The sequence below is a fragment of the Salminus brasiliensis genome, chromosome 13 (genome assembly GCF_030463535.1).
Source record: "Salminus brasiliensis chromosome 13, fSalBra1.hap2, whole genome shotgun sequence".
Taxonomy (NCBI): domain Eukaryota; kingdom Metazoa; phylum Chordata; class Actinopteri; order Characiformes; family Bryconidae; genus Salminus; species Salminus brasiliensis.
Genome location: NC_132890.1, coordinates 15,562,317 through 15,579,816, shown reverse-complemented (window position 1 = coordinate 15,579,816; position 17,500 = coordinate 15,562,317). Strand labels below are relative to the sequence as shown.

The 17,500-nt window shown below is 46.2% G+C and overlaps 12 non-coding genes across 12 annotated transcripts; all 12 read left to right on the top strand.

Moving 5' to 3' along the window:
* The first annotated feature begins 467 nt into the window (after positions 1-467).
* Positions 468-586, top strand: LOC140576233 (5S ribosomal RNA). Its single transcript, XR_011981457.1, has one exon. It is a non-coding gene; the product is annotated as a 5S ribosomal RNA (ribosomal RNA).
* Positions 587-1,964: 1,378 nt separating this feature from the next.
* On the top strand, positions 1,965-2,083 carry LOC140576392 (5S ribosomal RNA). Its single transcript, XR_011981607.1, has one exon. It is a non-coding gene; the product is annotated as a 5S ribosomal RNA (ribosomal RNA).
* Positions 2,084-3,470: 1,387 nt separating this feature from the next.
* LOC140575615 (5S ribosomal RNA) lies at positions 3,471-3,589 on the top strand. The gene has a single exon (XR_011980887.1). It is a non-coding gene; the product is annotated as a 5S ribosomal RNA (ribosomal RNA).
* A 1,378-nt stretch (positions 3,590-4,967) lies between these two features.
* Positions 4,968-5,086, top strand: LOC140575698 (5S ribosomal RNA). The gene has a single exon (XR_011980965.1). It is a non-coding gene; the product is annotated as a 5S ribosomal RNA (ribosomal RNA).
* Positions 5,087-6,474: 1,388 nt separating this feature from the next.
* On the top strand, positions 6,475-6,593 carry LOC140575781 (5S ribosomal RNA). Its single transcript, XR_011981043.1, has one exon. It is a non-coding gene; the product is annotated as a 5S ribosomal RNA (ribosomal RNA).
* A 1,388-nt stretch (positions 6,594-7,981) lies between these two features.
* Positions 7,982-8,100, top strand: LOC140575872 (5S ribosomal RNA). The gene has a single exon (XR_011981128.1). It is a non-coding gene; the product is annotated as a 5S ribosomal RNA (ribosomal RNA).
* A 1,388-nt stretch (positions 8,101-9,488) lies between these two features.
* Positions 9,489-9,607, top strand: LOC140575780 (5S ribosomal RNA). Its single transcript, XR_011981042.1, has one exon. It is a non-coding gene; the product is annotated as a 5S ribosomal RNA (ribosomal RNA).
* Positions 9,608-10,995: 1,388 nt separating this feature from the next.
* Positions 10,996-11,114, top strand: LOC140575778 (5S ribosomal RNA). The gene has a single exon (XR_011981041.1). It is a non-coding gene; the product is annotated as a 5S ribosomal RNA (ribosomal RNA).
* Positions 11,115-12,502: 1,388 nt separating this feature from the next.
* Positions 12,503-12,621, top strand: LOC140576231 (5S ribosomal RNA). Its single transcript, XR_011981455.1, has one exon. It is a non-coding gene; the product is annotated as a 5S ribosomal RNA (ribosomal RNA).
* A 1,303-nt stretch (positions 12,622-13,924) lies between these two features.
* Positions 13,925-14,043, top strand: LOC140575701 (5S ribosomal RNA). Its single transcript, XR_011980967.1, has one exon. It is a non-coding gene; the product is annotated as a 5S ribosomal RNA (ribosomal RNA).
* Positions 14,044-15,346: 1,303 nt separating this feature from the next.
* LOC140575926 (5S ribosomal RNA) lies at positions 15,347-15,465 on the top strand. Its single transcript, XR_011981178.1, has one exon. It is a non-coding gene; the product is annotated as a 5S ribosomal RNA (ribosomal RNA).
* A 1,379-nt stretch (positions 15,466-16,844) lies between these two features.
* On the top strand, positions 16,845-16,963 carry LOC140575700 (5S ribosomal RNA). Its single transcript, XR_011980966.1, has one exon. It is a non-coding gene; the product is annotated as a 5S ribosomal RNA (ribosomal RNA).
* Positions 16,964-17,500: the final 537 nt, after the last annotated feature.

The following is a 17,500-nucleotide window of genomic DNA, read 5'->3' as shown; positions in this document are numbered from 1 at the left end:
TTTTTTTTTTTGCCCGGCTTCCATATTGGTAGGAAGTAGCCTCTGCATTTATCCCGTATTCCTGTTGTACCTTAGTATGTGGAATTTAGGGGTGTAAATAAAAGGAGCCAAGACAGTTGAGAAAGATTTGTGATTTTGTAATTGTCCCGTTTCACAAGCCCATTCGACTCATGTGGCTTATGTGACTTTTATGTTGACAAGGCCGAGTCTGGCGGCCGGCGTTAGCCTTTGTTGCTGAATGTTCAAGTGTCAGCCAAAAGAGCAAGTTTTGTTGTTTTATTTTTTTTGTGAAAAGAGAAGGAGGACAGGAGAGAGCAATGAAATGTGTGATTGGTTTGAATGAGCTTGGTGGGGTTGCTTTGGAAGTAAGAAAGGAGGGCGAGTAAATGTGTGTCCCCTGTAGTGTGGAAAAGGCAGCCGTCTTTTGCCGCATGCTTATAAATAGGCTGAGTGGAAGCAGTGCTCTCGCTTACGGCCATACCACCCTGAGCACGCCCGATCTCGTCTGATCTCGGAAGCTAAGCAGGGTCGGGCCTGGTTAGTACTTGGATGGGAGACCGCCTGGGAATACCAGGTGCTGTAAGCTTTTGCCATCCTCAAGCACATTCTTTCACTTGCTTTTCTTACTTTTACTCCATCTTACTTTACGCTTTCACAAATCTACAACGCATTACCCTTTCTTTTACATGTACGTCCTTGTGTTACATTTCATACGGTCTTTGGAGTCTTCAGAGTCGAAACATTTCAGCGTCAGATGCCGTTTAAGCCCACCTGCATGGCCTGCCATGGGATGGAAACCAATCAGTTGTAGTTTGGCTTAATTATAGCCAGTTGCTCTCAAAACAAAACACTGGAAAATATTCAACAAGAACTCTGTGGAGGGAATGCTGTGGATAAAAGTAACCCAAGCCTGCCAGTAGGGGTCAGTGTACGTTTGAGGAAACTGACAACATGGGGGGGAAAGTCTGTTACAGGATGTCAACGCAGAGCAGAACTACAACCAATCACAGTTACAGCTCATGGGTGGGACAAGCCCAATATTTGCTGTTAAAAACAAACAAACAAACAAAAAAACACCTGCTAATTTAGATCACTTACTTAGGTCACATTAAAGCAACACATCACGAAAGGGAGTGAGCCGTGGGGCAATAACAGCACCGTTTCGTCACAGCCGTGATGTTTATTTCACCGTTACACGCAACCTCAAGTCATGGGCCGCCATTCATGGGTCCCCGTTCTCGTTTCGGGGGGCTGATTTCCAGTTGTATTGAGTTTTTTTTAAATTCTCCTCCCAGACCTGCCTGCATCTACAACAGTTGTTCTTTTGTCCCCCTAAAGCTTCACAGAGCTCTTTGAACTTGACATGGCGACGCCACTTCCCTAAGTCAAAAGGCTGGCTGGCCCACTCAGCCCGAGCCTGCTTCACCGGCATCCCTGCGACTCGCAACTCACCTCAGAGCGATGCTTCGCCCGGCGTGCTAGCGTGAGCTTTTTTCTTTTTTTTTTTTTGCCCGGCTTCCATATTGGTAGGAAGTAGCCTCTGCATTTATCCCGTATTCCTGTTGTACCTTAGTATGTGGAATTTAGGGGTGTAAATAAAAGGAGCCAAGACAGTTGAGAAAGATTTGTGATTTTGTAATTGTCCCGTTTCACAAGCCCATTCGACTCATGTGGCTTATGTGACTTTTATGTTGACAAGGCCGAGTCTGGCGGCCGGCGTTAGCCTTTGTTGCTGAATGTTCAAGTGTCAGCCAAAAGAGCAAGTTTTGTTGTTTTATTTTTTTGTGAAAAGAGAAGGAGGACAGGAGAGAGCAATGAAATGTGTGATTGGTTTGAATGAGCTTGGTGGGGTTGCTTTGGAAGTAAGAAAGGAGGGCGAGTAAATGTGTGTCCCCTGTAGTGTGGAAAAGGCAGCCGTCTTTTGCCGCATGCTTATAAATAGGCTGAGTGGAAGCAGTGCTCTCGCTTACGGCCATACCACCCTGAGCACGCCCGATCTCGTCTGATCTCGGAAGCTAAGCAGGGTCGGGCCTGGTTAGTACTTGGATGGGAGACCACCTGGGAATACCGGGTGCTGTAAGCTTTTGCCATCCTCAAGCACTTACATGCACATTCTTTCACTTGCTTTTCTTACTTTTACTCCATCTTACTTTACGCTTTCACAAATCTACAACGCATTACCCTTTCTTTTACATGTACGTCCTTGTGTTACATTTCATACGGTCTTTGGAGTCTTCAGAGTCGAAACATTTCAGCGTCAGATGCCGTTTAAGCCCACCTGCATGGCCTGCCATGGGATGGAAACCAATCAGTTGTAGTTTGGCTTAATTATAGCCAGTTGCTCTCAAAACAAAACACTGGAAAATATTCAACAAGAACTCTGTGGAGGGAATGCTGTGGATAAAAGTAACCCAAGCCTGCCAGTAGGGGTCAGTGTACGTTTGAGGAAACTGACAACATGGGGGGGAAAGTCTGTTACAGGATGTCAACGCAGAGCAGAACTACAACCAATCACAGTTACAGCTCATGGGTGGGACAAGCCCAATATTTGCTGTTAAAAACAAACAAACAAACAAAAAAACACCTGCTAATTTAGATCACTTACTTAGGTCACATTAAAGCAACACATCACGAAAGGGAGTGAGCCGTGGGGCAATAACAGCACCGTTTCGTCACAGCCGTGATGTTTATTTCACCGTTACACGCAACCTCAAGTCATGGGCCGCCATTCATGGGTCCCCGTTCTCGTTTCGGGGGGCTGATTTCCAGTTGTATTGAGTTTTTTTAAAATTCTCCTCCCAGACCTGCCTGCATCTACAACAGTTGTTCTTTTGTCCCCCTAAAGCTTCACAGAGCTCTTTGAACTTGACATGGCGACGCCACTTCCCTAAGTCAAAAGGCTGGCTGGCCCACTCAGCCCGAGCCTGCTTCACCGGCATCCCTGCGACTCGCAACTCACCTCAGAGCGATGCTTCGCCCGGCGTGCTAGCGTGAGCTTTTTTCTTTTTTTTTTTTGCCCGGCTTCCATATTGGTAGGAAGTAGCCTCTGCATTTATCCCGTATTCCTGTTGTACCTTAGTATGTGGAATTTAGGGGTGTAAATAAAAGGAGCCAAGACAGTTGAGAAAGATTTGTGATTTTGTAATTGTCCCGTTTCACAAGCCCATTCGACTCATGTGGCTTATGTGACTTTTATGTTGACAAGGCCGAGTCTGGCGGCCGGCGTTAGCCTTTGTTGCTGAATGTTCAAGTGTCAGCCAAAAGAGCAAGTTTTGTTGTTTTATTTTTTTGTGAAAACAGAAGGAGGACAGGAGAGAGCAATGAAATGTGTGATTGGTTTGAATGAGCTTGGTGGGGTTGCTTTGGAAGTAAGAAAGGAGGGCGAGTAAATGTGTGTCCCCTGTAGTGTGGAAAAGGCAGCCGTCTTTTGCCGCATGCTTATAAATAGGCTGAGTGGAAGCAGTGCTTTTGCTTACGGCCATACCACCCTGAGCACGCCCGATCTCGTCTGATCTCGGAAGCTAAGCAGGGTCGGGCCTGGTTAGTACTTGGATGGGAGACTGCCTGGGAATACCAGGTGCTGTAAGCTTTTGCCATCCTCAAGCACATTCTTTCACTTGCTTTTCTTACTTTTACTCCATCTTACTTTACGCTTTCACAAATCTACAACGCATTACCCTTTCTTTTACATGTACGTCCTTGTGTTACATTTCATACGGTCTTTGGAGTCTTCAGAGTCGAAACATTTCAGCGTCAGATGCCGTTTAAGCCCACCTGCATGGCCTGCCATGGGATGGAAACCAATCAGTTGTAGTTTGGCTTAATTATAGCCAGTTGCTCTCAAAACAAAACACTGGAAAATATTCAACAAGAACTCTGTGGAGGGAATGCTGTGGATAAAAGTAACCCAAGCCTGCCAGTAGGGGTCAGTGTACGTTTGAGGAAACTGACAACATGGGGGGGAAAGTCTGTTACAGGATGTCAACGCAGAGCAGAACTACAACCAATCACAGTTACAGCTCATGGGTGGGACAAGCCCAATATTTGCTGTTAAAAACAAACAAACAAACAAAAAAACACCTGCTAATTTAGATCACTTACTTAGGTCACATTAAAGCAACACATCACGAAAGGGAGTGAGCCGTGGGGCAATAACAGCACCGTTTCGTCACAGCCGTGATGTTTATTTCACCGTTACACGCAACCTCAAGTCATGGGCCGCCATTCATGGGTCCCCGTTCTCGTTTCGGGGGGCTGATTTCCAGTTGTATTGAGTTTTTTTTAAATTCTCCTCCCAGACCTGCCTGCATCTACAACAGTTGTTCTTTTGTCCCCCTAAAGCTTCACAGAGCTCTTTGAACTTGACATGGCGACGCCACTTCCCTAAGTCAAAAGGCTGGCTGGCCCACTCAGCCCGAGCCTGCTTCACCGGCATCCCTGCGACTCGCAACTCACCTCAGAGCGATGCTTCGACCGGTGTGCTAGCGTGAGCTTTTTTCTTTTTTTTTTTTTGCCCGGCTTCCATATTGGTAGGAAGTAGCCTCTGCATTTATCCCGTATTCCTGTTGTACCTTAGTATGTGGAATTTAGGGGTGTAAATAAAAGGAGCCAAGACAGTTGAGAAAGATTTGTGATTTTGTAATTGTCCCGTTTCACAAGCCCATTCGACTCATGTGGCTTATGTGACTTTTATGTTGACAAGGCCGAGTCTGGCGGCCGGCGTTAGCCTTTGTTGCTGAATGTTCAAGTGTCAGCCAAAAGAGCAAGTTTTGTTGTTTTATTTTTTTGTGAAAAGAGAAGGAGGACAGGAGAGAGCAATGAAATGTGTGATTGGTTTGAATGAGCTTGGTGGGGTTGCTTTGGAAGTAAGAAAGGAGGGCGAGTAAATGTGTGTCCCCTGTAGTGTGGAAAAGGCAGCCGTCTTTTGCCGCATGCTTATAAATAGGCTGAGTGGAAGCAGTGCTCTCGCTTACGGCCATACCACCCTGAGCACGCCCGATCTCGTCTGATCTTGGAAGCTAAGCAGGGTCGGGCCTGGTTAGTACTTGGATGGGAGACCGCCTGGGAATACCGGGTGCTGTAAGCTTTTGCCATCCTCAAGCACTTACATGCACATTCTTTCACTTGCTTTTCTTACTTTTACTCCATCTTACTTTACGCTTTCACAAATCTACAATGCATTACCCTTTCTTTTACATGTACGTCCTTGTGTTACATTTCATACGGTCTTTGGAGTCTTCAGAGTCGAAACATTTCAGCGTCAGATGCCGTTTAAGCCCACCTGCATGGCCTGCCATGGGATGGAAACCAATCAGTTGTAGTTTGGCTTAATTATAGCCAGTTGCTCTCAAAACAAAACACTGGAAAATATTCAACAAGAACTCTGTGGAGGGAATGCTGTGGATAAAAGTAACCCAAGCCTGCCAGTAGGGGTCAGTGTACGTTTGAGGAAACTGACAACATGGGGGGGAAAGTCTGTTACAGGATGTCAACGCAGAGCAGAACTACAACCAATCACAGTTACAGCTCATGGGTGGGACAAGCCCAATATTTGCTGTTAAAAACAAACAAACAAACAAAAAAACACCTGCTAATTTAGATCACTTACTTAGGTCACATTAAAGCAACACATCACGAAAGGGAGTGAGCCGTGGGGCAATAACAGCACCGTTTCGTCACAGCCGTGATGTTCATTTCACCGTTACACGCAACCTCAAGTCATGGGCCGCCATTCATGGGTCCCCGTTCTCGTTTCGGGGGGCTGATTTCCAGTTGTATTGAGTTTTTTTTAAATTCTCCTCCCAGACCTGCCTGCATCTACAACAGTTGTTCTTTTGTCCCCCTAAAGCTTCACAGAGCTCTTTGAACTTGACATGGCGACGCCACTTCCCTAAGTCAAAAGGCTGGCTGGCCCACTCAGCCCGAGCCTGCTTCACCGGCATCCCTGCGACTCGCAACTCACCTCAGAGCGATGCTTCGACCGGTGTGCTAGCGTGAGCTTTTTTCTTTTTTTTTTTTTGCCCGGCTTCCATATTGGTAGGAAGTAGCCTCTGCATTTATCCCGTATTCCTGTTGTACCTTAGTATGTGGAATTTAGGGGTGTAAATAAAAGGAGCCAAGACAGTTGAGAAAGATTTGTGATTTTGTAATTGTCCCGTTTCACAAGCCCATTCGACTCATGTGGCTTATGTGACTTTTATGTTGACAAGGCCGAGTCTGGCGGCCGGCGTTAGCCTTTGTTGCTGAATGTTCAAGTGTCAGCCAAAAGAGCAAGTTTTGTTGTTTTATTTTTTTGTGAAAAGAGAAGGAGGACAGGAGAGAGCAATGAAATGTGTGATTGGTTTGAATGAGCTTGGTGGGGTTGCTTTGGAAGTAAGAAAGGAGGGCGAGTAAATGTGTGTCCCCTGTAGTGTGGAAAAGGCAGCCGTCTTTTGCCGCATGCTTATAAATAGGCTGAGTGGAAGCAGTGCTCTCGCTTACGGCCATACCACCCTGAGCACGCCTGATCTCGTCTGATCTTGGAAGCTAAGCAGGGTCGGGCCTGGTTAGTACTTGGATGGGAGACCGCCTGGGAATACCAGGTGCTGTAAGCTTTTGCCATCCTCAAGCACTTACATGCACATTCTTTCACTTGCTTTTCTTACTTTTACTCCATCTTACTTTACGCTTTCACAAATCTACAACGCATTACCCTTTCTTTTACATGTACGTCCTTGTGTTACATTTCATACGGTCTTTGGAGTCTTCAGAGTCGAAACATTTCAGCGTCAGATGCCGTTTAAGCCCACCTGCATGGCCTGCCATGGGATGGAAACCAATCAGTTGTAGTTTGGCTTAATTATAGCCAGTTGCTCTCAAAACAAAACACTGGAAAATATTCAACAAGAACTCTGTGGAGGGAATGCTGTGGATAAAAGTAACCCAAGCCTGCCAGTAGGGGTCAGTGTACGTTTGAGGAAACTGACAACATGGGGGGGAAAGTCTGTTACAGGATGTCAACGCAGAGCAGAACTACAACCAATCACAGTTACAGCTCATGGGTGGGACAAGCCCAATATTTGCTGTTAAAAACAAACAAACAAACAAAAAAACACCTGCTAATTTAGATCACTTACTTAGGTCACATTAAAGCAACACATCACGAAAGGGAGTGAGCCGTGGGGCAATAACAGCACCGTTTCGTCACAGCCGTGATGTTTATTTCACCGTTACACGCAACCTCAAGTCATGGGCCGCCATTCATGGGTCCCCGTTCTCGTTTCGGGGGGCTGATTTCCAGTTGTATTGAGTTTTTTTTAAATTCTCCTCCCAGACCTGCCTGCATCTACAACAGTTGTTCTTTTGTCCCCCTAAAGCTTCACAGAGCTCTTTGAACTTGACATGGCGACGCCACTTCCCTAAGTCAAAAGGCTGGCTGGCCCACTCAGCCCGAGCCTGCTTCACCGGCATCCCTGCGACTCGCAACTCACCTCAGAGCGATGCTTCGCCCGGCGTGCTAGCGTGAGCTTTTTTCTTTTTTTTTTTTTGCCCGGCTTCCATATTGGTAGGAAGTAGCCTCTGCATTTATCCCGTATTCCTGTTGTACCTTAGTATGTGGAATTTAGGGGTGTAAATAAAAGGAGCCAAGACAGTTGAGAAAGATTTGTGATTTTGTAATTGTCCCGTTTCACAAGCCCATTCGACTCATGTGGCTTATGTGACTTTTATGTTGACAAGGCCGAGTCTGGCGGCCGGCATTAGCCTTTGTTGCTGAATGTTCAAGTGTCAGCCAAAAGAGCAAGTTTTGTTGTTTTATTTTTTTGTGAAAAGAGAAGGAGGACAGGAGAGAGCAATGAAATGTGTGATTGGTTTGAATGAGCTTGGTGGGGTTGCTTTGGAAGTAAGAAAGGAGGGCGAGTAAATGTGTGTCCCCTGTAGTGTGGAAAAGGCAGCCGTCTTTTGCCGCATGCTTATAAATAGGCTGAGTGGAAGCAGTGCTCTCGCTTACGGCCATACCACCCTGAGCACGCCCGATCTCGTCTGATCTCGGAAGCTAAGCAGGGTCGGGCCTGGTTAGTACTTGGATGGGAGACAGCCTGGGAATACCGGGTGCTGTAAGCTTTTGCCATCCTCAAGCACTTACATGCACATTCTTTCACTTGCTTTTCTTACTTTTACTCCATCTTACTTTACGCTTTCACAAATCTACAATGCATTACCCTTTCTTTTACATGTACGTCCTTGTGTTACATTTCATACGGTCTTTGGAGTCTTCAGAGTCGAAACATTTCAGCGTCAGATGCCGTTTAAGCCCACCTGCATGGCCTGCCATGGGATGGAAACCAATCAGTTGTAGTTTGGCTTAATTATAGCCAGTTGCTCTCAAAACAAAACACTGGAAAATATTCAACAAGAACTCTGTGGAGGGAATGCTGTGGATAAAAGTAACCCAAGCCTGCCAGTAGGGGTCAGTGTACGTTTGAGGAAACTGACAACATGGGGGGGAAAGTCTGTTACAGGATGTCAACGCACTGCAGAACTACAACCAATCACAGTTACAGCTCATGGGTGGGACAAGCCCAATATTTGCTGTTAAAAACAAACAAACAAACAAAAAAACACCTGCTAATTTAGATCACTTACTTAGGTCACATTAAAGCAACACATCACGAAAGGGAGTGAGCCGTGGGGCAATAACAGCACCGTTTCGTCACAGCCGTGATGTTCATTTCACCGTTACACGCAACCTCAAGTCATGGGCCGCCATTCATGGGTCCCCGTTCTCGTTTCGGGGGGCTGATTTCCAGTTGTATTGAGTTTTTTTTAAATTCTCCTCCCAGACCTGCCTGCATCTACAACAGTTGTTCTTTTGTCCCCCTAAAGCTTCACAGAGCTCTTTGAACTTGACATGGCGACGCCACTTCCCTAAGTCAAAAGGCTGGCTGGCCCACTCAGCCCGAGCCTGCTTCACCGGCATCCCTGCGACTCGCAACTCACCTCAGAGCGATGCTTCGACCGGTGTGCTAGCGTGAGCTTTTTTCTTTTTTTTTTTTTGCCCGGCTTCCATATTGGTAGGAAGTAGCCTCTGCATTTATCCCGTATTCCTGTTGTACCTTAGTATGTGGAATTTAGGGGTGTAAATAAAAGGAGCCAAGACAGTTGAGAAAGATTTGTGATTTTGTAATTGTCCCGTTTCACAAGCCCATTCGACTCATGTGGCTTATGTGACTTTTATGTTGACAAGGCCGAGTCTGGCGGCCGGCGTTAGCCTTTGTTGCTGAATGTTCAAGTGTCAGCCAAAAGAGCAAGTTTTGTTGTTTTATTTTTTTGTGAAAAGAGAAGGAGGACAGGAGAGAGCAATGAAATGTGTGATTGGTTTGAATGAGCTTGGTGGGGTTGCTTTGGAAGTAAGAAAGGAGGGCGAGTAAATGTGTGTCCCCTGTAGTGTGGAAAAGGCAGCCGTCTTTTGCCGCATGCTTATAAATAGGCTGAGTGGAAGCAGTGCTCTCGCTTACGGCCATACCACCCTGAGCACGCCTGATCTCGTCTGATCTTGGAAGCTAAGCAGGGTCGGGCCTGGTTAGTACTTGGATGGGAGACCGCCTGGGAATACCAGGTGCTGTAAGCTTTTGCCATCCTCAAGCACTTACATGCACATTCTTTCACTTGCTTTTCTTACTTTTACTCCATCTTACTTTACGCTTTCACAAATCTACAACGCATTACCCTTTCTTTTACATGTACGTCCTTGTGTTACATTTCATACGGTCTTTGGAGTCTTCAGAGTCGAAACATTTCAGCGTCAGATGCCGTTTAAGCCCACCTGCATGGCCTGCCATGGGATGGAAACCAATCAGTTGTAGTTTGGCTTAATTATAGCCAGTTGCTCTCAAAACAAAACACTGGAAAATATTCAACAAGAACTCTGTGGAGGGAATGCTGTGGATAAAAGTAACCCAAGCCTGCCAGTAGGGGTCAGTGTACGTTTGAGGAAACTGACAACATGGGGGGGAAAGTCTGTTACAGGATGTCAACGCAGAGCAGAACTACAACCAATCACAGTTACAGCTCATGGGTGGGACAAGCCCAATATTTGCTGTTAAAAACAAACAAACAAACAAAAAAACACCTGCTAATTTAGATCACTTACTTAGGTCACATTAAAGCAACACATCACGAAAGGGAGTGAGCCGTGGGGCAATAACAGCACCGTTTCGTCACAGCCGTGATGTTTATTTCACCGTTACACGCAACCTCAAGTCATGGGCCGCCATTCATGGGTCCCCGTTCTCGTTTCGGGGGGCTGATTTCCAGTTGTATTGAGTTTTTTTTAAATTCTCCTCCCAGACCTGCCTGCATCTACAACAGTTGTTCTTTTGTCCCCCTAAAGCTTCACAGAGCTCTTTGAACTTGACATGGCGACGCCACTTCCCTAAGTCAAAAGGCTGGCTGGCCCACTCAGCCCGAGCCTGCTTCACCGGCATCCCTGCGACTCGCAACTCACCTCAGAGCGATGCTTCGCCCGGCGTGCTAGCGTGAGCTTTTTTCTTTTTTTTTTTTTGCCCGGCTTCCATATTGGTAGGAAGTAGCCTCTGCATTTATCCCGTATTCCTGTTGTACCTTAGTATGTGGAATTTAGGGGTGTAAATAAAAGGAGCCAAGACAGTTGAGAAAGATTTGTGATTTTGTAATTGTCCCGTTTCACAAGCCCATTCGACTCATGTGGCTTATGTGACTTTTATGTTGACAAGGCCGAGTCTGGCGGCCGGCGTTAGCCTTTGTTGCTGAATGTTCAAGTGTCAGCCAAAAGAGCAAGTTTTGTTGTTTTATTTTTTTGTGAAAAGAGAAGGAGGACAGGAGAGAGCAATGAAATGTGTGATTGGTTTGAATGAGCTTGGTGGGGTTGCTTTGGAAGTAAGAAAGGAGGGCGAGTAAATGTGTGTCCCCTGTAGTGTGGAAAAGGCAGCCGTCTTTTGCCGCATGCTTATAAATAGGCTGAGTGGAAGCAGTGCTCTCGCTTACGGCCATACCACCCTGAGCACGCCTGATCTCGTCTGATCTTGGAAGCTAAGCAGGGTCGGGCCTGGTTAGTACTTGGATGGGAGACCGCCTGGGAATACCAGGTGCTGTAAGCTTTTGCCATCCTCAAGCACTTACATGCACATTCTTTCACTTGCTTTTCTTACTTTTACTCCATCTTACTTTACGCTTTCACAAATCTACAACGCATTACCCTTTCTTTTACATGTACGTCCTTGTGTTACATTTCATACGGTCTTTGGAGTCTTCAGAGTCGAAACATTTCAGCGTCAGATGCCGTTTAAGCCCACCTGCATGGCCTGCCATGGGATGGAAACCAATCAGTTGTAGTTTGGCTTAATTATAGCCAGTTGCTCTCAAAACAAAACACTGGAAAATATTCAACAAGAACTCTGTGGAGGGAATGCTGTGGATAAAAGTAACCCAAGCCTGCCAGTAGGGGTCAGTGTACGTTTGAGGAAACTGACAACATGGGGGGGAAAGTCTGTTACAGGATGTCAACGCAGAGCAGAACTACAACCAATCACAGTTACAGCTCATGGGTGGGACAAGCCCAATATTTGCTGTTAAAAACAAACAAACAAACAAAAAAACACCTGCTAATTTAGATCACTTACTTAGGTCACATTAAAGCAACACATCACGAAAGGGAGTGAGCCGTGGGGCAATAACAGCACCGTTTCGTCACAGCCGTGATGTTTATTTCACCGTTACACGCAACCTCAAGTCATGGGCCGCCATTCATGGGTCCCCGTTCTCGTTTCGGGGGGCTGATTTCCAGTTGTATTGAGTTTTTTTTAAATTCTCCTCCCAGACCTGCCTGCATCTACAACAGTTGTTCTTTTGTCCCCCTAAAGCTTCACAGAGCTCTTTGAACTTGACATGGCGACGCCACTTCCCTAAGTCAAAAGGCTGGCTGGCCCACTCAGCCCGAGCCTGCTTCACCGGCATCCCTGCGACTCGCAACTCACCTCAGAGCGATGCTTCGCCCGGCGTGCTAGCGTGAGCTTTTTTCTTTTTTTTTTTTTGCCCGGCTTCCATATTGGTAGGAAGTAGCCTCTGCATTTATCCCGTATTCCTGTTGTACCTTAGTATGTGGAATTTAGGGGTGTAAATAAAAGGAGCCAAGACAGTTGAGAAAGATTTGTGATTTTGTAATTGTCCCGTTTCACAAGCCCATTCGACTCATGTGGCTTATGTGACTTTTATGTTGACAAGGCCGAGTCTGGCGGCCGGCGTTAGCCTTTGTTGCTGAATGTTCAAGTGTCAGCCAAAAGAGCAAGTTTTGTTGTTTTATTTTTTTGTGAAAACAGAAGGAGGACAGGAGAGAGCAATGAAATGTGTGATTGGTTTGAATGAGCTTGGTGGGGTTGCTTTGGAAGTAAGAAAGGAGGGCGAGTAAATGTGTGTCCCCTGTAGTGTGGAAAAGGCAGCCGTCTTTTGCCGCATGCTTATAAATAGGCTGAGTGGAAGCAGTGCTCTCGCTTACGGCCATACCACCCTGAGCACGCCCGATCTCGTCTGATCTCGGAAGCTAAGCAGGGTCGGGCCTGGTTAGTACTTGGATGGGAGACCGCCTGGGAATACCAGGTGCTGTAAGCTTTTGCCATCCTCAAGCACATTCTTTCACTTGCTTTTCTTACTTTTACTCCATCTTACTTTACGCTTTCACAAATCTACAACGCATTACCCTTTCTTTTACATGTACGTCCTTGTGTTACATTTCATACGGTCTTTGGAGTCTTCAGAGTCGAAACATTTCAGCGTCAGATGCCGTTTAAGCCCACCTGCATGGCCTGCCATGGGATGGAAACCAATCAGTTGTAGTTTGGCTTAATTATAGCCAGTTGCTCTCAAAACAAAACACTGGAAAATATTCAACAAGAACTCTGTGGAGGGAATGCTGTGGATAAAAGTAACCCAAGCCTGCCAGTAGGGGTCAGTGTACGTTTGAGGAAACTGACAACATGGGGGGGAAAGTCTGTTACAGGATGTCAACGCAGAGCAGAACTACAACCAATCACAGTTACAGCTCATGGGTGGGACAAGCCCAATATTTGCTGTTAAAAACAAACAAACAAACAAAAAAACACCTGCTAATTTAGATCACTTACTTAGGTCACATTAAAGCAACACATCACGAAAGGGAGTGAGCCGTGGGGCAATAACAGCACCGTTTCGTCACAGCCGTGATGTTTATTTCACCGTTACACGCAACCTCAAGTCATGGGCCGCCATTCATGGGTCCCCGTTCTCGTTTCGGGGGGCTGATTTCCAGTTGTATTGAGTTTTTTTTAAATTCTCCTCCCAGACCTGCCTGCATCTACAAAAGGCTGGCTGGCCCACTCAGCCCGAGCCTGCTTCACCGGCATCCCTGCGACTCGCAACTCACCTCAGAGCGATGCTTCGCCCGGCGTGCTAGCGTGAGCTTTTTTCTTTTTTTTTTTTTGCCCGGCTTCCATATTGGTAGGAAGTAGCCTCTGCATTTATCCCGTATTCCTGTTGTACCTTAGTATGTGGAATTTAGGGGTGTAAATAAAAGGAGCCAAGACAGTTGAGAAAGATTTGTGATTTTGTAATTGTCCCGTTTCACAAGCCCATTCGACTCATGTGGCTTATGTGACTTTTATGTTGACAAGGCCGAGTCTGGCGGCCGGCGTTAGCCTTTGTTGCTGAATGTTCAAGTGTCAGCCAAAAGAGCAAGTTTTGTTGTTTTATTTTTTTTGTGAAAAGAGAAGGAGGACAGGAGAGAGCAATGAAATGTGTGATTGGTTTGAATGAGCTTGGTGGGGTTGCTTTGGAAGTAAGAAAGGAGGGCGAGTAAATGTGTGTCCCCTGTAGTGTGGAAAAGGCAGCCGTCTTTTGCCGCATGCTTATAAATAGGCTGAGTGGAAGCAGTGCTCTCGCTTACGGCTATACCACCCTGAGCACGCCCGGTCTCGTCTGATCTCGGAAGCTAAGCAGGGTCGGGCCTGGTTAGTACTTGGATGGGAGACCGCCTGGGAATACCAGGTGCTGTAAGCTTTTGCCATCCTCAAGCACATTCTTTCACTTGCTTTTCTTACTTTTACTCCATCTTACTTTACGCTTTCACAAATCTACAACGCATTACCCTTTCTTTTACATGTACGTCCTTGTGTTACATTTCATACGGTCTTTGGAGTCTTCAGAGTCGAAACATTTCAGCGTCAGATGCCGTTTAAGCCCACCTGCATGGCCTGCCATGGGATGGAAACCAATCAGTTGTAGTTTGGCTTAATTATAGCCAGTTGCTCTCAAAACAAAACACTGGAAAATATTCAACAAGAACTCTGTGGAGGGAATGCTGTGGATAAAAGTAACCCAAGCCTGCCAGTAGGGGTCAGTGTACGTTTGAGGAAACTGACAACATGGGGGGGAAAGTCTGTTACAGGATGTCAACGCAGAGCAGAACTACAACCAATCACAGTTACAGCTCATGGGTGGGACAAGCCCAATATTTGCTGTTAAAAACAAACAAACAAACAAAAAAACACCTGCTAATTTAGATCACTTACTTAGGTCACATTAAAGCAACACATCACGAAAGGGAGTGAGCCGTGGGGCAATAACAGCACCGTTTCGTCACAGCCGTGATGTTTATTTCACCGTTACACGCAACCTCAAGTCATGGGCCGCCATTCATGGGTCCCCGTTCTCGTTTCGGGGGGCTGATTTCCAGTTGTATTGAGTTTTTTTTAAATTCTCCTCCCAGACCTGCCTGCATCTACAAAAGGCTGGCTGGCCCACTCAGCCCGAGCCTGCTTCACCGGCATCCCTGCGACTCGCAACTCACCTCAGAGCGATGCTTCGCCCGGCGTGCTAGCGTGAGCTTTTTTCTTTTTTTTTTTTTGCCCGGCTTCCATATTGGTAGGAAGTAGCCTCTGCATTTATCCCGTATTCCTGTTGTACCTTAGTATGTGGAATTTAGGGGTGTAAATAAAAGGAGCCAAGACAGTTGAGAAAGATTTGTGATTTTGTAATTGTCCCGTTTCACAAGCCCATTCGACTCATGTGGCTTATGTGACTTTTATGTTGACAAGGCCGAGTCTGGCGGCCGGCGTTAGCCTTTGTTGCTGAATGTTCAAGTGTCAGCCAAAAGAGCAAGTTTTGTTGTTTTATTTTTTTTGTGAAAAGAGAAGGAGGACAGGAGAGAGCAATGAAATGTGTGATTGGTTTGAATGAGCTTGGTGGGGTTGCTTTGGAAGTAAGAAAGGAGGGCGAGTAAATGTGTGTCCCCTGTAGTGTGGAAAAGGCAGCCGTCTTTTGCCGCATGCTTATAAATAGGCTGAGTGGAAGCAGTGCTCTCGCTTACGGCCATACCACCCTGAGCACGCCCGGTCTCGTCTGATCTCGGAAGCTAAGCAGGGTCGGGCCTGGTTAGTACTTGGATGGGAGACAGCCTGGGAATACCAGGTGCTGTAAGCTTTTGCCATCCTCAAGCACATTCTTTCACTTGCTTTTCTTACTTTTACTCCATCTTACTTTACGCTTTCACAAATCTACAACGCATTACCCTTTCTTTTACATGTACGTCCTTGTGTTACATTTCATACGGTCTTTGGAGTCTTCAGAGTCGAAACATTTCAGCGTCAGATGCCGTTTAAGCCCACCTGCATGGCCTGCCATGGGATGGAAACCAATCAGTTGTAGTTTGGCTTAATTATAGCCAGTTGCTCTCAAAACAAAACACTGGAAAATATTCAACAAGAACTCTGTGGAGGGAATGCTGTGGATAAAAGTAACCCAAGCCTGCCAGTAGGGGTCAGTGTACGTTTGAGGAAACTGACAACATGGGGGGGAAAGTCTGTTACAGGATGTCAACGCAGAGCAGAACTACAACCAATCACAGTTACAGCTCATGGGTGGGACAAGCCCAATATTTGCTGTTAAAAACAAACAAACAAACAAAAAAACACCTGCTAATTTAGATCACTTACTTAGGTCACATTAAAGCAACACATCACGAAAGGGAGTGAGCCGTGGGGCAATAACAGCACCGTTTCGTCACAGCCGTGATGTTTATTTCACCGTTACACGCAACCTCAAGTCATGGGCCGCCATTCATGGGTCCCCGTTCTCGTTTCGGGGGGCTGATTTCCAGTTGTATTGAGTTTTTTTAAAATTCTCCTCCCAGACCTGCCTGCATCTACAACAGTTGTTCTTTTGTCCCCCTAAAGCTTCACAGAGCTCTTTGAACTTGACATGGCGACGCCACTTCCCTAAGTCAAAAGGCTGGCTGGCCCACTCAGCCCGAGCCTGCTTCACCGGCATCCCTGCGACTCGCAACTCACCTCAGAGCGATGCTTCGCCCGGCGTGCTAGCGTGAGCTTTTTTCTTTTTTTTTTTTTGCCCGGCTTCCATATTGGTAGGAAGTAGCCTCTGCATTTATCCCGTATTCCTGTTGTACCTTAGTATGTGGAATTTAGGGGTGTAAATAAAAGGAGCCAAGACAGTTGAGAAAGATTTGTGATTTTGTAATTGTCCCGTTTCACAAGCCCATTCGACTCATGTGGCTTATGTGACTTTTATGTTGACAAGGCCGAGTCTGGCGGCCGGCGTTAGCCTTTGTTGCTGAATGTTCAAGTGTCAGCCAAAAGAGCAAGTTTTGTTGTTTTATTTTTTTTGTGAAAAGAGAAGGAGGACAGGAGAGAGCAATGAAATGTGTGATTGGTTTGAATGAGCTTGGTGGGGTTGCTTTGGAAGTAAGAAAGGAGGGCGAGTAAATGTGTGTCCCCTGTAGTGTGGAAAAGGCAGCCGTCTTTTGCCGCATGCTTATAAATAGGCTGAGTGGAAGCAGTGCTCTCGCTTACGGCTATACCACCCTGAGCACGCCCGGTCTCGTCTGATCTCGGAAGCTAAGCAGGGTCGGGCCTGGTTAGTACTTGGATGGGAGACCGCCTGGGAATACCAGGTGCTGTAAGCTTTTGCCATCCTCAAGCACATTCTTTCACTTGCTTTTCTTACTTTTACTCCATCTTACTTTACGCTTTCACAAATCTACAACGCATTACCCTTTCTTTTACATGTACGTCCTTGTGTTACATTTCATACGGTCTTTGGAGTCTTCAGAGTCGAAACATTTCAGCGTCAGATGCCGTTTAAGCCCACCTGCATGGCCTGCCATGGGATGGAAACCAATCAGTTGTAGTTTGGCTTAATTATAGCCAGTTGCTCTCAAAACAAAACACTGGAAAATATTCAACAAGAACTCTGTGGAGGGAATGCTGTGGATAAAAGTAACCCAAGCCTGCCAGTAGGGGTCAGTGTACGTTTGAGGAAACTGACAACATGGGGGGGAAAGTCTGTTACAGGATGTCAACGCAGAGCAGAACTACAACCAATCACAGTTACAGCTCATGGGTGGGACAAGCCCAATATTTGCTGTTAAAAACAAACAAACAAACAAAAAAACACCTGCTAATTTAGATCACTTACTTAGGTCACATTAAAGCAACACATC